General features: G+C 41.4%; 1 protein-coding gene across 2 annotated transcripts in view; it reads right to left on the bottom strand.

Moving 5' to 3' along the window:
* Positions 1-16,661, bottom strand: part of LOC119499981 (diacylglycerol kinase beta) — a 132,386-nt gene that overhangs the window by 104,316 nt on the left and 11,409 nt on the right. The gene's annotated exons all lie outside the window — the stretch shown is intronic.

Below are 16,661 nucleotides of genomic sequence, written 5' to 3'. Positions count from 1 at the left end.
ATAGCATTGTTGTCGGAGAAGCCAGTATTTCAATTTAGCATGTTTCCTTAATCTCTGATGACACATCATGGTCATTTTATGATTTATCTAAGTAAATATATTACATATTGGTCTTTTAATTATAGTAATCCTAATGCATGTCAAGTTTTACAATGCATTATAATACAACAGGAAGGAGTGGATGCAAACAAATAACCCCAAAAATGCAGCTTGATATAATAATTAAGTTCTTTACCTAAATCAAACTCAAATAGTACGAGTTTGACACTCATAAAATTCAACATTTACTTGGGGAAAAAAACGTACATTGCCATGGAAGCAGGGAACTATTGCAGAGCATGTCAAAGCACATAAAACTGTACCGAGCTCACTCAAACTCTGCTTCCTCTCATCTCTTCTCTTCTGCAGTACAGTTCTCACATTTACCATTACATTATGTCTCCCCCTCACACACACCCACACACACACAGAGTACATCCTGCACACTATGTCACAGACAGCTCTAAAAGGTGTCACAGAAATGTGTCGGCCTGTTGTTGTGCTGCTGGCTATTTCTGTAGTGAAGTCATTGATGAGTAAAGCCAGCAGACATCTATCTACCTCTCTTTTTCACAGATCCTCTCACAGCAAACACACACACACAATCACCTATTTGATTTTTTCTTTCAAACACACACACACACACACACACACACACACACACACACACACACACACACACACACACACGTGTTGTGTATCCTCATTTCACAGGATTCTGCATTGCTTCCTGCTGCTGTAGCTAAAAGAGGCTGATCCCCAGAGAAACAAGAGAAGCGTGCCTTATTTCTCTCTCTCTCCCCTCGTTCTCACATTTCCATCATCCTGACGCCTGGATGTTAAACTCAGCCGTTTGTCAATTTCAGTGAATACGATTTCTGTGTTGCTTATCATTCATTTGTAACTCAAAGCAGCAGAGAGGAAAGAAGCGGAGGTTGTACTGTAAAGCCACGACCCAAAGATGGGGACAATCCTAACGATGGGAACTCTGTGAGCGAAAGAAATAGCCTACAGGGCACGAACTAATCTTAAAAGGGAAATTGGCTCTCCTGCTGCCTTGGTTCTCCAAAGTAGCCCAGAGGAATGTGATTGTGTTGGAGGCGAAAAACACGATTCGCTCCAAGTTTCTACCGCTTCCCAAAGAATGTACAACATGCGCTGATAACTTTCAAGCACTGGTTTGTTGGTGGGACGTCAGAGGAGGGAAAGGGGGCCTGTTGAATGTCAGAGATGATGATGTAACTTGAACATGAGCCACTGGCAATGACAGAGAAAGGGCTTAAACTGCAGCAAAACAAATGGCCCTCAGCTTAATTTGAGAAGGATGAAAATAGCACAATGTTGCCTCTTTTGTGATCAAAAGCAGATTGTTTTCGTCTGGGTTACGTTTCACTGACATCCCCATTACATACGAGCTGGGAATAACTCAAAAGTTTCCTTAAAAAAGATCTTGTGAAGGATTTGGTTTTATGCTAACCCTGTCTCCTAGAAATTATAGTTTATATAGTAATTATTTCACCACATATGTTGCAACGGGCAGCATAATTGCTGCCTGGATTATTTTCAATGACAACAGGTTTTCCAGTGTAGGAAGTGCTGCATTTTTGTACCGCACGCAAGTCATATGGAGGATGTTGGGATGGATGGACAGGGCACAAAGCGCAGGACTTTAACAACAGAGGAGCCATCTGAATCCTGGTGGTTAGTTCAGACAACAAAACCACTTTGGTTAAACCTGCAATGGTGGATTTGTTTCTTGGTCACTTGGGGACAGCCGGAAGCAAGTTGTGAACTAGCCTGTTCTTATTCCCAGGGCGTTAAATACTGAGGATTTGTCACGGCTGTCGGCGTTCGGTACTGCCGCACCGGGCGTTCCATTAACTATAATGTAAACCCATCCGCGGCAACAGTAAACACTCCAAGAAAGAGCGTTCTGGGAGTGGTGAAGTAGTATAACGAACGAAAGTGACACATCAGGCGGGCGGGAGTGGAGGTGGGGGGTCCAACAAACACAAGGCTTTCATCCAGGAGACCGCTGTTCGTGTCTCGTGCGTCCCGTTACAATCAGCTGTTTGTTCCTGTCCCGTGTTCACAATGTTCAGTATCATTTTCACTGTACAAACGTAGTAGTTTTAATCCCAACCATGTATTTCTTTCCTACACCTAACTTTGTGAGGCCAAGGGTTACCATAGCGGTTTTAATGCCAAAAATAAAGTGACGCATGACAAATTGGCAGTAGTTACGAGTTGGGATGAGAACGTTCAAGCTTTCAGAGAACCATTACCTATTTACACATCTAGCAGTTATATCTTATTCAGCATTTGGTTGTTCTTCACCCTCCAGCTTCGCAGCTCCACCCTCTCGTGTCACTTCTGGTTCCAAAAAAAACGACCTGGCGACGGCCAAAATACCAAACTCGAGGCTTTAAAACGGATTCTACAAACCAATGGGTGATGTCACAGTAACTACATCCACTTCTTATATACAGTTTATGTTCACAATGCAATTTTGTTGTATGGAACATAATTCTTAGGAGACAGGACTTAAACAGAAGACAGGTTTGTTTATGCAGGTATATCTTTATTATCAGAATATTATTGTGACTGTTTTGACTCACGTAATCATTCCTCTCATAAACTGGTCAATTATTGAGATGTCTCTTCTGGGAAAACCACCGTCTTTACAGCAGAACCTAATCATCTCTTTGTTAAATGAGAAAAAGAAAATGAATCTGTGCAAGAAACCTCCTCTACAGTTCCCCTGATTGACTGTTTTATTTTTTTTTCGTTGTTTTTCATCTATCAAACCTTAAGTGTGTGGGTGCGCTATGTGGGCTCGGACACAGGTGGCATTTAACCGTCCAAGTGATCCGATGAGAGGACATCTGGTTTCATCACAGGGAGAAACGACAGTTGCAATATCAAACAAAAAACGCATCATACACGCACGAACACGGCTAGACTTCAAGAGTGGTTTGTGAGTAGATTTAAAGATGTGATGCTCAGACTAAAGGTTGGAAGGTCACAAGTCAGTCAGTTTCATGAGACACCAGCTATGAGAGAGGAAAAAAAAGCATCTAATGGTTCTTTGTTTCATTTCTGGAGATCCTCTCTAACCATTGTGGTTGGCTTAGGGGCTCCGCTTTCGTTTCACTTCCTGTAAACTTCACGTTTTCTCGAGCAGCATTTTGAATACGTCACAAACACAGTTTCACCATCAGTATTTTTACAGTTTGTTTCCACGTGTGCAATTGTCCACGAATCCAACGGTCTACACACATCTACCTCACCACCGCATATACATTGTTGACTACACGTTCACCCACGCAGGCACGTACACACACTAACATTCAATATGACAACTGCAAAACAGGAAGTGGGTGGTAGTAATAAATGGACAGATGCAGGCTTGAAGAGTGCAAGGCAGCTGCACGAGCAACGGAGAGAGACAATAACAAGACAACAACACTTGAAAGCTTTTTCCATTCCATTGGTTTCGGCTATTGAGCAATGTTTTTCACCAAGTAACATGACTGATTTCTTCATCCTCGATCACACATGGAAAATAATAGCAGCAGTAGTCATTCACTTCCCCGTCTGTCCAGCCTACTCATCTGAGCTCCATTCATCTGCATAAACACCTCCCCCTCAACGTATGAATCAAATAGTTGACAAAAATCAGTCAGGGACGCTCTCCAGAGCCATCGGTAACATTTGTGCACATTTCATAATGGAGCACGCTCACGGCTGCTAAGTGGCTGACAAGTCAATTACCGGAAAGATTGGGTTGTTTTTTTGTACGGCGGCCTTGACATCAAGCATTCATTCCTCCATCGGCTGGCAGTCAGTTCTGAAAAGGCACACACACAGCAGCCTCGGTGTTGCGCTCTCTAGTACTTCTGATTCTGATGGAGGATTATTGAAGAAGCCTCAGACAAGGTGAGTTCATCTCAAAGCATCCAGCTTTCGAGATTTTTGCAGAATAGTTGCAGAAGAGGCAACCTTTTGAGTTCAAAGTTAAACACTAAACTGAAAATGAGACAAAATGTGTTTTTGTGGCAGTAGGAAGTGCTGCATTTTTGTACCGCACGCAAGTCATACGGAGGAGGTTGGGATGGATGGAGAGGGCACAAAGCGCAGGACATCTGCATCCTGGTGGTACACATTTTAGCCTTTTCGCGTGCCATTTCTACACCTCTTTTCACTTGTCATTTTTACGCCACGCAACAAAACTACGGTAACAGTGGCAGTTAAGTTCACAACAACAAAATTACTTTTCCACAGGAAGGCGTATAAATACCACAACATTACACGGACATTCCATGTGTCATGAGTACGCATTTTAGCCTTTTAGCGAGTCATTTGTATGCCGCGCAAACGTCCGTAGTTTTAGGCAAGAAAACCACTAACTTCGGTTCAGGCAAGGAAACCACTTAGTTAGGTTAAGGGAAAACATCATGGTTGGACTTAAAATAAGTAATTAAACTAAGTAAAACACGTATGGAAACAACGTAACACAACTACAGAAAACACGTCACAAATGCCAGTAAAAACCATGTGACAATCATCATGTGACAATCGTCAAGTGACAACCGTCTGGTCAACAACGTTATCGAACACCAGTCTCCTGGTTAAAGGTGGTTGTCTTTCTCACTTGTTATACCATGTCATTAACTCTGAGTGTAGCATACTGTATATAAATGTGTTTACATTGCAGTCATTACAGGATACATGGCGTACAAAAGACATGCGGAAATCAAGAAAGGTGTACTTATTGCCCGCTATACGCATCGTGCATTAGCGTGGCATTTATACGCCTTTTTCGTACAAACGGGCTGGAAGACAAGAATAACAACAAAACTGCACATTTAAGTCGTAATACATTTCAGTCCTAACAACAGGTGCAGTTCAACACTACAGGTCCCAGAGTTCCGAGTGCAACAAAGACAGAGCAAACTCATTGTTTTAATAAAATCAGGAGCTGCCATTGTTGTTTAGAACGAAAAGTTGCCTCTCCGTGTGGCGTCACACACCTAAGCCACACCCATAGCTACCAGTAGCTCATCACGGGACGCTTATTGGTCCGTAGCACTGTGGTTTGGACACAAACGCTTTACTTGAAGCCTCACAAGATGGATTTTCGTGTGGTCTCGTCATCCCGCAATTCTCACGTGTTCTCAAATTATCGCAATAATCCAGCTGCCGTGCAAGGTAATGGGTTTACCGTCTATATAAGACAAATCAGAATCCACTTGGACTCGCCTCTTTTGTCGAGCCGTGATGTTTAACCCGCAGGAAGTCAAGGGCTCATGGGAAATGGTGTTTGTTAAAGGCAGCTTAAAACATTAAATAAACAAAAAGCTATCATCTAAACATATGAAGAGAGCCTCTTGACATACTGTAAGGCTACATTTTTAGCTATTAGAATTGTTACAAATGTCAATGGGATTTTCAATGAGGTTGTCTTACTTCTGAACCAGAGCCCAGAAATCACGCTTTCACTTCAGCTCTCTATAAAAACTACCAAATAAGGAGGTAATTACTACATTTAAATACATTTAATGGCTATTGTAGACCCCAAAAATAGGCTTTGATTCCATGAAAATCTTAAGGATTATAACTTTAAAAGGAGAAGAAACCAAGGACAACATTTATGAGGACATGAGAGTTGTGTGTCAGTTTCTCTGCTCTGCCTTTTTACCCTCTGGTGGTTGAACTGCTGTAATGTATGCAGCCGATCCAGATACATCACAGCCAGCCAATAATGGGATTTATATTTGGAATATTGAGCAGCCTGGACTTCCTCTGGGGAGAAGAAGCCATAAGGATGATTAACGCTGAGCTATCACTCTGAGCTCCCACTGTGTGTCCACTGTACAAATCTGGTTTTTGATACACAGAGAAAGAAATCTATTGGATTGACGAAGAGCCAGTGATTATTATTCTATATTCTCAAAGGATTTGCCAATATAGCTTTAGAAACAGCCTCTCAGGCATCTTGAAATGAAGTCAACATTAACAGAAATTCCCCATTTAAAATCCACTCTGGGACTCAGTTTCTATATTCATTAATTAACCAACAGGCTCTGAAAGGGCCGTGATGGAACGGTCTATCGGCTGCTTTAGGAACAGTTTCTTCAACTGTTAATCCCGTGCACAGACTTGACACTTGTGGCCAAAAGGGGAGAAAGTGAATCACTGACAATCAATTTATTGATCGACGTCACCTTGTGTTGGGCGTGACATTTGCAAGATATATTACTTCCTGTTGTCAATGCGTCAATGCAAACGGGAGTAAGATGTAAAGTAACTGTTGATGTGAACGTCCAGCTCGTACTGGACTTCTTTTAACCCTACCAACCTATTGAACATACCAGGACTACCGACTAGAATAAATTACTGTAAGAAACAACCAACATAGCAAAATGTTAACCTGTTTCTTCTCAAAACATTAGTTAGTTTGCATATTGTGTAAAAACGAAATTAGACAGAGCATATGAAGAAATCTGTGTCTCTGTTATCTATGTATTCTATTTTATTTATTTTGACTGTAGAGGCTGGAAAAAGGTGCTATTTTACTGAGGTGTCCTACCCCAATATCTTGTTTTTTTTGGTCTTAATTAATTAAAGGACCACTACGTAATATATTTACTGTGATAAATCATAAAATGACCATGATAGGTCATCAGAGATTAAGGAAACAGGCTGAATTGAAATACTGGCTTCTCTGACAGCAATGCTACAGCCAGTATGTTCTCCATCTGTTTTTGTTTTGGCCGGTGTGATCCCGTCCACTGCCCATTTCAACACCCCGTTGCCACATATGAAACAGACTTTCTTGACTTGCAAAATTATCTTTTAAATTGACAAACATCATATGTGCGATTCATGGCGCAATTCAAACAGTATCCAAAAAATATTTGTCTCAATGGGGCCACCGGAAGGGGAGGGACTTTGCCTCTCTATTGTACTTTGTACGCTACTGCCGAGTTGCAATCACTGTATGTGTGCAGACGCTGCCATTTGTTGACCAACGTCCAACAAAAATTCTCATACCCCTGATTAATGCAGAGGGAGCAATCATTGATGAATGAACAGAATTTATGTTTGACCAAGTAAGAACGCAAACACCAAAGATTTACACACTGATTTCTTAGCAAAAATGTATTTTAGTTTGACTAATAAATTAAAAAATGTCCTTTAACCTTTAAATTACTTTGGTGCAAGCCTGCTGTATTGATGCATAGTTAACAAATCAATAGAGCAGGATAACAGCACTGGTTACGAATGATCCATCTTAAAATGTCACCTTATAAACAGGTAGGATCAATATCTATAGCAGTGAAATGATAAATGTACATAATTATCCATCAGTCACTTTTACAACCTTCTCCAGCCCCAAAAGGCCTTCACATCCTCTGCAACTCCTCCTCCTGAGGGGAGAATGGTGATGGTGGCATCATACACTGACTCAAAGGTCAACTTCTGGGCTGACTACTGATGGCTCAGCTGGTGAAAGCATCCAACATCCAAATATCAGGCATTCAAATTCATCCCGAAACCTTTGCTGCTGGTCACATCCTGCACTCTGCATCTCCAGACTGTCCTCCCAAGAGAAACAACAATCAGCATCAGCAAATCCCCAAAAAACCTGACATGAAAGCAAACGGATGGGTCGACTACCGACAGTCAGCATTGGCGTCTTTTAACAATGACCAAGATCGTTCCCTAACCTTAAGCAAGCGTTTATTATTGTAACCATGACAACAAAGGTTCGATATCCTTAACAACGTAGTAATTTGAACCCAAACCATGATCTTTCCCTAATGCCTAGTTCACACTCTACAACTTTAGCCCTGATTTTCCACAGTTTTTGGAGCTCCCTGACAAAAGCCCCAGATCAGGAGCAAATCTGCGTTGTCTCTGCATTTGCAAATTGGCGCCCGAGCGTTATGTGTGACCTGTTCAAAGACACGAGCCGATGCATCGCAGACACATTCCAGATATCTAGCATGCATAAACTCATGTTTACAATGTTTACTGAGGTAATAAAACAAGTGAGAAGTAGGCTCATTTTCTCATAGACTTCTATACAGTCAGACTTCTTTTTGCAACCAGAGGAGTCGCCCCCTGCTGGCTATTAGAGAGAATGCAAGTTTAAGGCACTTCAGCATTGGCTTCACTTCTCAGACCCGGAGGTAGCCCACTGGTTGGGAGGAAAACTGGAGGCACATTCATTCATTCAGCTGGTCAGTTATATTTCCTGTTTGGGGGATTTGGGTTCTACTTTGTTGACTTGAATGGGACTGATTGGATGGTTTTAAAGGCACGAATGTTGTTTCTGATTACAGCATGATGAGCTGCATGTTTTCTATATGCCCCATCTGTTGACTCTCAAATCAAATTACTGCAAATGCAAATAAGTTGGGAAAATGGAAATGTGTAACTATGAAATTATTTATACAGGCTTCATTCAATAATAAAAACAATATGGCCAAACAATAAAGAATGTGTATGTGGTTGATATTCATGTATGTGTTTTTGCTCATTACGTCTTAATGTGGAGCACACAGGCTCTTGAAATCCTCCCAGATGGCCGACTCCTGTGGGCGGATGTGGGAGCTGGGATGCAGAGGAGGCGGTGAAGGACACTAATATCAAGGATGGCTTTGATCGTACGAGGTAAATCCCTCTCTGATGTCACTGAGCCACTTCACTTCTCACATGCCGAATATTAATGGCAAAAAGTACACGCCGTGTAACTCAGTCATGATGGATTGAACACGACATGGAAGCAGGAATTTAGCAACATATTCAAATGAAGGAACTATAATTATTAAGAGCAGTAATGGACTGTGTATTATGCATTATGACTTAAACCAAATAAATATGAATGTAGATGTGCAAAACTCAGTCTTGACGAGAAAGAGGCAGGTTGAATTAAAAAAAACATTTAAAATGTAGGTGCATAATGACTAAAACATTGTGTGTAATGATAAAAGACTTAAAAATGAACCCATCAAAAGCTAAGGGAATAATTAAAGATTTAAATAAAAGTAGGGAAAGAAATAGAGTGCAATAGTATAGTATAAATGGTGATGTGCTTATTGATAAAATGCATGTACTATATGAGAAATGTTCCTTTTTTCACAAAAAGATATTCAGTGTCCTGTGTGGTAGAATCTCCACTGTGTTTGTACAATATGGCCAGTATGTAAAAACTTTGCACTACAACTGTTCATACTAGATCCGTGGCCTCATCCTGCTGACCTCAGCTTCCCAAGCAGCCCCTGAATTATTCAAAGGTTCACTTCAATTATTTAATGTTTAATTCAAAAGAAAATACATAAATTGGATTTAAAATATTCAAATGCCATTAGACTTCCAGAGATGCTGCCGCTCAAATATGCAACACACACACACACACACACAGTAATAACAGCCAAGACTGAACTAAAACAGGGAAAAGCTGAAGTCTATGTTTGACATCTTACTAACGCATTTGTTTGTTTGCATTCTGTTTTAACATGAATGTTTTTATTCTTTCCTTTTTACCCCAGCTACATACGTATGTACCATATTCATTAATTTACTTCCTGTTAATCAATAAACATATTGCAAAGAAGCTAACTAACATTTAGTTGATCATTCAGCACACAATGTTATGATTAGGGATGCACCGATACCAATACCAGTATTGGGTATCGAGTATTGGGTCCAATACTGTGCTCATGTACTCGTACTCGCAAAACGGCTCCGATACAACGGCCCCGATACCACTTTACGGCAGCGTTAACCTCTCATCACCATCTTTCGGGTCCTATCACACGCGCTCACGCTCCACCTCCCCGATGATGCGGGCAAGACGGGCCGGTGGTGCGACCGACCCCGAGGAGCCGGGATCCCACCTCAGCCGACGTGCGCCGGCCCTCACTTTCAGTGCGCCACGGGGTTTTGCTTGCACCCTCTGACTCGTGCGTATTTTAGACTCCTTGGTCCGTGTTTCAAGACGGGTAAGGTGGGTTGCAGACATCGCCGCAGATCCCTGGCGCCCTTTTACGTGGGCCAAGCCTCGCTCTGGCAGCACGACGCGGTTGGGGCGCACTAAGGACAGTCCGCCCCGGTCAACAGTCTCACCGGGAGCCCCGTCCCTCTCCGGCAGGGAGAGAGGGCGCAGCGAGCACTTGGCCACAGCCCTGGGAAGCACCTTCGTCCCGAGCCTTTCCAAGCCAACCTAGAGGCGGTCGCAGCGCACCGCCTCGTATGCGTGACTCCCCAGCTTGCCGTGTGTCGCTCACACCCTCCAGCTGGCTGTTAACGAGGGTCTTTTGGCACAGAGAAGTACTCATATCGGTACTCGGTATCGGCGAGTACCCAAATGTAAGTACTTGTAAAGTACTTGGGTAAAAAAAGTGGTATCGGTGCATCCCTAGTTATGATCAATACAGTAGGGAAAAAATATTAACTCCACAAATTCAGACAATAAAATTATAATGATCCATTTTAGCCCTTGATTTTAATTATACATTTGCATGTACATTAAAACTGCACTGATCAATATTTTCATATTAAAAACTCATGGTGTAATGTGAAACCTGTCGCTCACAGAGATGAACCCACAGAGAATTATCATCCAGTTCACCTCAACGCTACAGAGCATTTTATATTTTGGTTAACTGTACGGTTTTGGCTCATACTCACTATTCTCATCAGCTTTGTTTCCAGCCCCAGCATGCAACGCTTTCCATTAAAAAAAACCACAGTACACTACCTGCTCAGCAGCAAATTGCAGACAAACACAGTTAGAGACTATCTGGTGAACATAGTGGAGCATTTAGCAGCTAAAGAGACAGATATTTCCCTCAGGAGTTGGTAAAGAACAAACAGATCTACATGACTCCAGATGAATGCTAATGTTGCTCTGTAACTGCTGGCTGTGTAAATAAGCAATTGTTTGCTAACAAGTTCGACATACAGTAACAACTGTAAACTAGAATTAACGCCTTGCGGTTGTATGCCTCCACCAACCAGTCAAGTTGCACTTTACATTCACGTAAAATGTCCAAAATGTCATCACACAATGACCTTGACCTTGGACCACCAAAATACAATCAGTTCATCCTTGATTCCAAGTGGACATTGTGCCAAATTTGAAGACATTCCCTCAAGGCATTCCTGAGATATCGCGTTCACAAGAATGGGATGGAAATGAGGTCAGAGTGACCTTTGACTTTTGACCCTTCACCACCAATATATTGCATTCAGGAGAATGGGACGGACAAAATTGTACAGTACTTAATTAATTACATTTCCTAATTACTTTCCACCACTGCTTAGTGCCATGTGTACACAGAAAGATCACGCAAAAAGAGAGTTAACAACTCTAATTGAACCTCCTGTATAAGTAAAGGTTGACTGAATGAATACATTTTATTGAAAGGTGTGTCTAATACTCAGTTTTTTGTATTTGCCACAGGTGACTTTTACATTGACTCTTATGTACATTACTCTCAGACTGTGTATAAGGAACAATAGGGACTGGTGGGGGAACAAGATGGGCTCATGATGTGCGCATTGGACGTTTTATCTTTTCATTTCACGGCCGGCTCGGCAGGTCAAACAGCCCAAACTCCTGCTGCTCAGGTGACCAGTTGGAGCCTCTGGCGCTACATTGCCTCAATACCTGCACACGTATTTTTCTGCTACGTGGTTTTGTATTCTTATTTCCTTCCAAGTCATATATTTTTTATTAAGCTTTGTAGTATTTAAAAAAACATTTCTCACACCCCCTAAAACACAGTTTAAAGGCCTTTCATAAGATGTGTTATAAATTATTTAGTGGCATCTGAACCAATTCAGACAAAACTGTTGGTCACTCCCGAGAAAGGCGGTATAGGATAAAGGTGAAAGATTCAATTGTTTCATCAAACTGTAGGTCTGCATCCTGAGGGGTTTTTCCTCTTTTTCTCACATATAAAATTCACCTTTCTTAACCTCACCCTCTCAAAGGGTGTGAAGGCAGGAGCAGCATGCTCCCTTCAATGTGAAAAAGAAGTGATATGAACAGATGCAAGCAGCCAACAGCAGAGGTTTGAGGTTTATCTGTGACATTCGCAGACAGTGGACATCTGGGCAGACTGTAAAGACGGCGGCAGGCTGGCAGAGAGGTCAATGCCCCAAAACAGAAATGTCACAAAGACCTTTGTGCTCACAACCATTTGACATTAAAATCAGTCATTTGCCATTTTTTTCCATGATCCCCAGTGTACTGTACAGACACCCACAATCACGCAAGGAAACACACAATTATACTGTAGACGCACACACACTATCTGAGGCAAAATAAACAGAACTGCATCACAATAGTACGCTTACATCACAATTCACAACTTGGATTTTCCATTTTCCCATCAGAGGTGACATTATCAGCTGGTTGCTCAACAACTATCGGACAGATTACCATAAAATTTGGTACAGACATTCATGTCCCCCTCAAGATGAATTTTCTTCTAGCGCCATCATCAGGTCAAAATTTCAGTTTGTCCAGCACTTTGGTTTATGACCAAATACCTGCAAAACTAATGACATTCCCATCAGCCTCAGGCTACATCCACACTAATACATTATAAAACGCCATTCAGAGAAGCATTTTAGGGCTGTTTCAGAATTAATCTCCATCCATACTACCATGCCTGAAAACACATATCACATGACCATTCACATACACTGGGCATGTGCGTGTCGGTGTAAACAGGAAAGAACCGCAATGGCGATGAGTAAGACCAGTAAGATTTCTTTGCTTAGACTGACGACGAGGTGGAGCTGTTACTGAAAGTAACACACGAGTATACGGCGTTCAACATGGCAAAAAACACAACAGATGTTGTTTGTTTTCTCTCGGAAAAGGTTCACGTGATGGGTCCGTCCAGATTAAAACACAACCCTGGAGTTTTAAAACTAAAACGGGGTCGGCAGCGATTTCAAACGTCTCCATTTTAGGGGCTCGAAAATGCCAGAGCAGTGTGGATGCTATAGGCATAAACGTAGCAAAAGTTATGCGTTTTAAAATGCAAACGTATTAGTGTGGATGTAGCCTCAGCTGTACTTTCTCGAGGCTTCAAAACGTCAGTCCACAAACCAATGAGTGACATCACGGTGACTACGTCCACTTGTTATATACAGTACAGTCTACATTTACAGTCTACATTACTGAACATCTTCTATCCAACTGATGAAAAGTCCATGACCTTGCAATGCCCTTTCTTTGCAAATGTCTTTTAGTTTAATCAAGCTAAATCACTTTTTCCAACACACCAGAAATAAGATGATGATGATGCCAACCCAAACATTTGTCCTCATATCACAAGTAGACAAGCTGTGTCGTGAGAGGGAAAACAGAAGGCCGAATGGGCAATTAGTGAATTAGTGAATCCCCAGCTGAATGGCCATGTGATTAGTTTGGCCCTTAAGCCTTATGTGATCATCCTGGATCATTTTCTTTCATTTCCGCTGCTGATCATAGACGTATTCCAGCTGCTGGGAGTAAACACACTGATGTACTGTTCTCCATCGTGCAAAAGCTGCGCTCCTAATGTGATTAGCATGCTTTAGTGTACCAGCCCCACTGTGGAAGTCTAGATAACCAATTACAGACGGGAAGGCAACCCTAACGGAAATATCCCCACAAACTGAAGTGTTGAAAAAAGGAAATAAACATAAACAGTGAGGGCAGATATATACAGCATTGTTGATAGGTGGTGGAAAGAGGACAAACAACAGTGTTTGTTTAACACTGACGATGATACAAGCATTGGTTTATTTACTCTCCTCAGTGGAGACACTGCTCACTTTCATTAAAATGCCTCTCTGCTAGTCCTCTTGTGAAGAGGCACATACGGTTAAATCAGAAAGATTTCGAGTAGGGCTCAAACTATTTCCTGAGGAACTCGAGTGATTCAAGTAAGAAAAATGCTCAAATTCTTTGCATCAAAGATTCATAATCATGGATCTATTTTAGAGCAGATGAGTGCATGGGAAAAAAATGTCCCTGTTGCAAAAAGAGCTGATGCTCAGACTCAGTCTCCGTGTCCACCTGAAGCCTTGCGCAGTCTGAAGTTTTGTGGACCCATCCACCCAGCCCGTTCTCCTCCTTACACTGATTGTCTCTCTATAACAAACAGTTGATGCATTCTAAAACTCTATTTTATAATATATAAAAGTCATCTACAGATTTGACAACTCAATTCACCAGTTAGATTCGTACATGGAGTCTAAAAAAGGCGCTGACACCTCAGAATAACCAAGATTTCTCCATTTCCAAACACTGTATCAGTGTTTCTACTGGATGATCGTGTGATTTCACAGATCAGAGTTGAACAAACTTGAATCCACTTAAAAACAGGAAGTGCGTGCTTCAATGCGTCAGTCATACAGGCTTCAATTTGAAGTGAATGGATACATGATATATGAATATATGCAGCGCTGAAGTGTAATAAGAGCGTACCATAAGTGCCTCAGTACAAGAGGATGCAAACGCTGTTGATAAGGCGGCACTTTGTGAAATCACGTTACCTCGACAGAAGCATTTCTGTGGCCAGTAAAGTGCAAAGCTGATTTTTCATCGGAGTGTTGGTCTCACACACATACATCCTCCATATTATTATAATGTTAATGTTCAAACACAATCACACCCTAATTAACAGAATAAAAAGTAGACTGTGTTTACTAGCGACTTTCTCACTAAATTTAGCAACTTTTGGAGCTACTGCTTTTGGTTTTCGGTTGAATCATTTTTAAAATCTAGTGTACTCTTGCTCGTTTTGTCAGCATTACTGACCCGACCTTTAATATCTCAAATTAGTGGTTCCCAACCTGGGGGTCGGGATCCCTCACAAGGGGTCGCAAATAAATCTGTAGGGTCTCGAAATGTTTAACAGAAGTCGAAAATATGTATTTCTGGAGCACAGATATACTTGTTTTTGTTCAACTTTCTTTGCTTTCTTTCCTATAAAATACTGGCTGATGTTAGTTGAACAAGTCATAACCAGTAGACACATGCAACTGGTGACAAGCTGCAAGTAGACATTGTTTTGTTTCACGGGGTCACAAGCCAAAAAGGTTGGGGATCACGGTCTTAAGCAATGAGAAGATCCAGCTCTCCAACCAGCAAGATCAGTCATGTAATGGGGTTTTAATCCTTTATAGGACAAAGCTTTCGAAGTATCATCTGCATAAGTTTGAGTATGAGGGATTGCATATTGTTCATTATATAAAACTGTTGCCCTGCACGTGGCAGGCTTGGAGTGAAACCTGCTGGAGACTTTTTCTTGTTAGTCGTATGACAACTCGAAAAGTGACAGAAATAAACTCACAAGAACAGCAGACAATGGGAGAGCTTGGAGGGACCTTCGACTCCCTGTAAAGGTAATAATTGGGTTCTTGTTATTGGTTTTCCTCAACTGAATTAGGCGCACCATAGTCAGCTGCCTACACACCATAGGAATGGGAAGACTTGACAGTGGCTGCCAAGTCTTCTTCCAGGATCGCTGTGTCTCAGCAGTTTTTAATTAAAACGCTCCATTTGTGCCACCTATCCCAGCTGCCTGGGAGAGGAAATACAAGAGAATAAATTACTGTATCCATTCCTGCTGGCTAAGCTCTGCTGTTTCACAACATTTCATTAGGACTGATGCGCCATTTTTAAAACTACATCTGGGGGATTGTTTACCGTTATTGACGAAATGCCAATTTAAAGAAAAGGCAGAGGATGCAAACAGTTCTAAATATAGCTGAGGTATTATTTTAACTGTGAGAAAAGGGTGAATAAAGCGGAAATTGACGGATGGATAATTTCAGCCTCATAAAACAATGTATATTCTTTCAAACCAGTATTTTCCCGATCTATGACATGCACAAGAAACTCTCTCCACGTTTCCTCCATCATATTAATATTATATTTTGGTGTCACACATACACAGCAACACATTGTAGTGCACGTACAACTTCTGGTGGTCATTAACACCAGTGCAGCTTGTCTTCACACACAGACTGACAGGAAGTGCTGTCATTTGCTCAAGTACACACTGTATGTTAAATTCATCTGCCTGAAAACAGAGTGAGACGCTGAAAACTTTGGGTTTCACTTCACTGTGTTATTTAAAGGCATATTTCTGCAATCAGCAGTCAGCTCGTGGTTCAATCTGATACAGAGGTCATTTCAGTACACTGACAATACTTTTAAAAGGCAAAATGCAAATGTAAACAAAAAGGTTGAAACCTGCCATCGCTTCTCAACTTGATTGACAGGCGGTTTGTAACAGGTTCATAACTTCAATTGTGATTCACTGAGAAACACACAAAATGCTGATTTTTAATCTCTTAATTATGTATTTGAGTATATTTTACATGTATGTGGTCAAAACAAGACCATGCTAGCAGCTCTGTGAAGCTGTACTTAGGCACTGTGATGCTTTAAGCTAAATGCTAATGTCATGCTTACATGGCATGCTGACAATGGCAATGCTAAAATGGTGAAGTTTAGCAAGCATAATGTTTACCATGCTCACCATTTTAGTTTAGTGTAGTAGTATGCTAACATTTGCTAATTAGCACTAAACACAAAA

The sequence above is a fragment of the Sebastes umbrosus genome, chromosome 13 (genome assembly GCF_015220745.1).
Source record: "Sebastes umbrosus isolate fSebUmb1 chromosome 13, fSebUmb1.pri, whole genome shotgun sequence".
In the NCBI taxonomy this organism is placed as follows: Eukaryota; Metazoa; Chordata; class Actinopteri; order Perciformes; family Sebastidae; genus Sebastes; species Sebastes umbrosus.
This window is presented reverse-complemented; position numbering and strand designations above follow the sequence as displayed.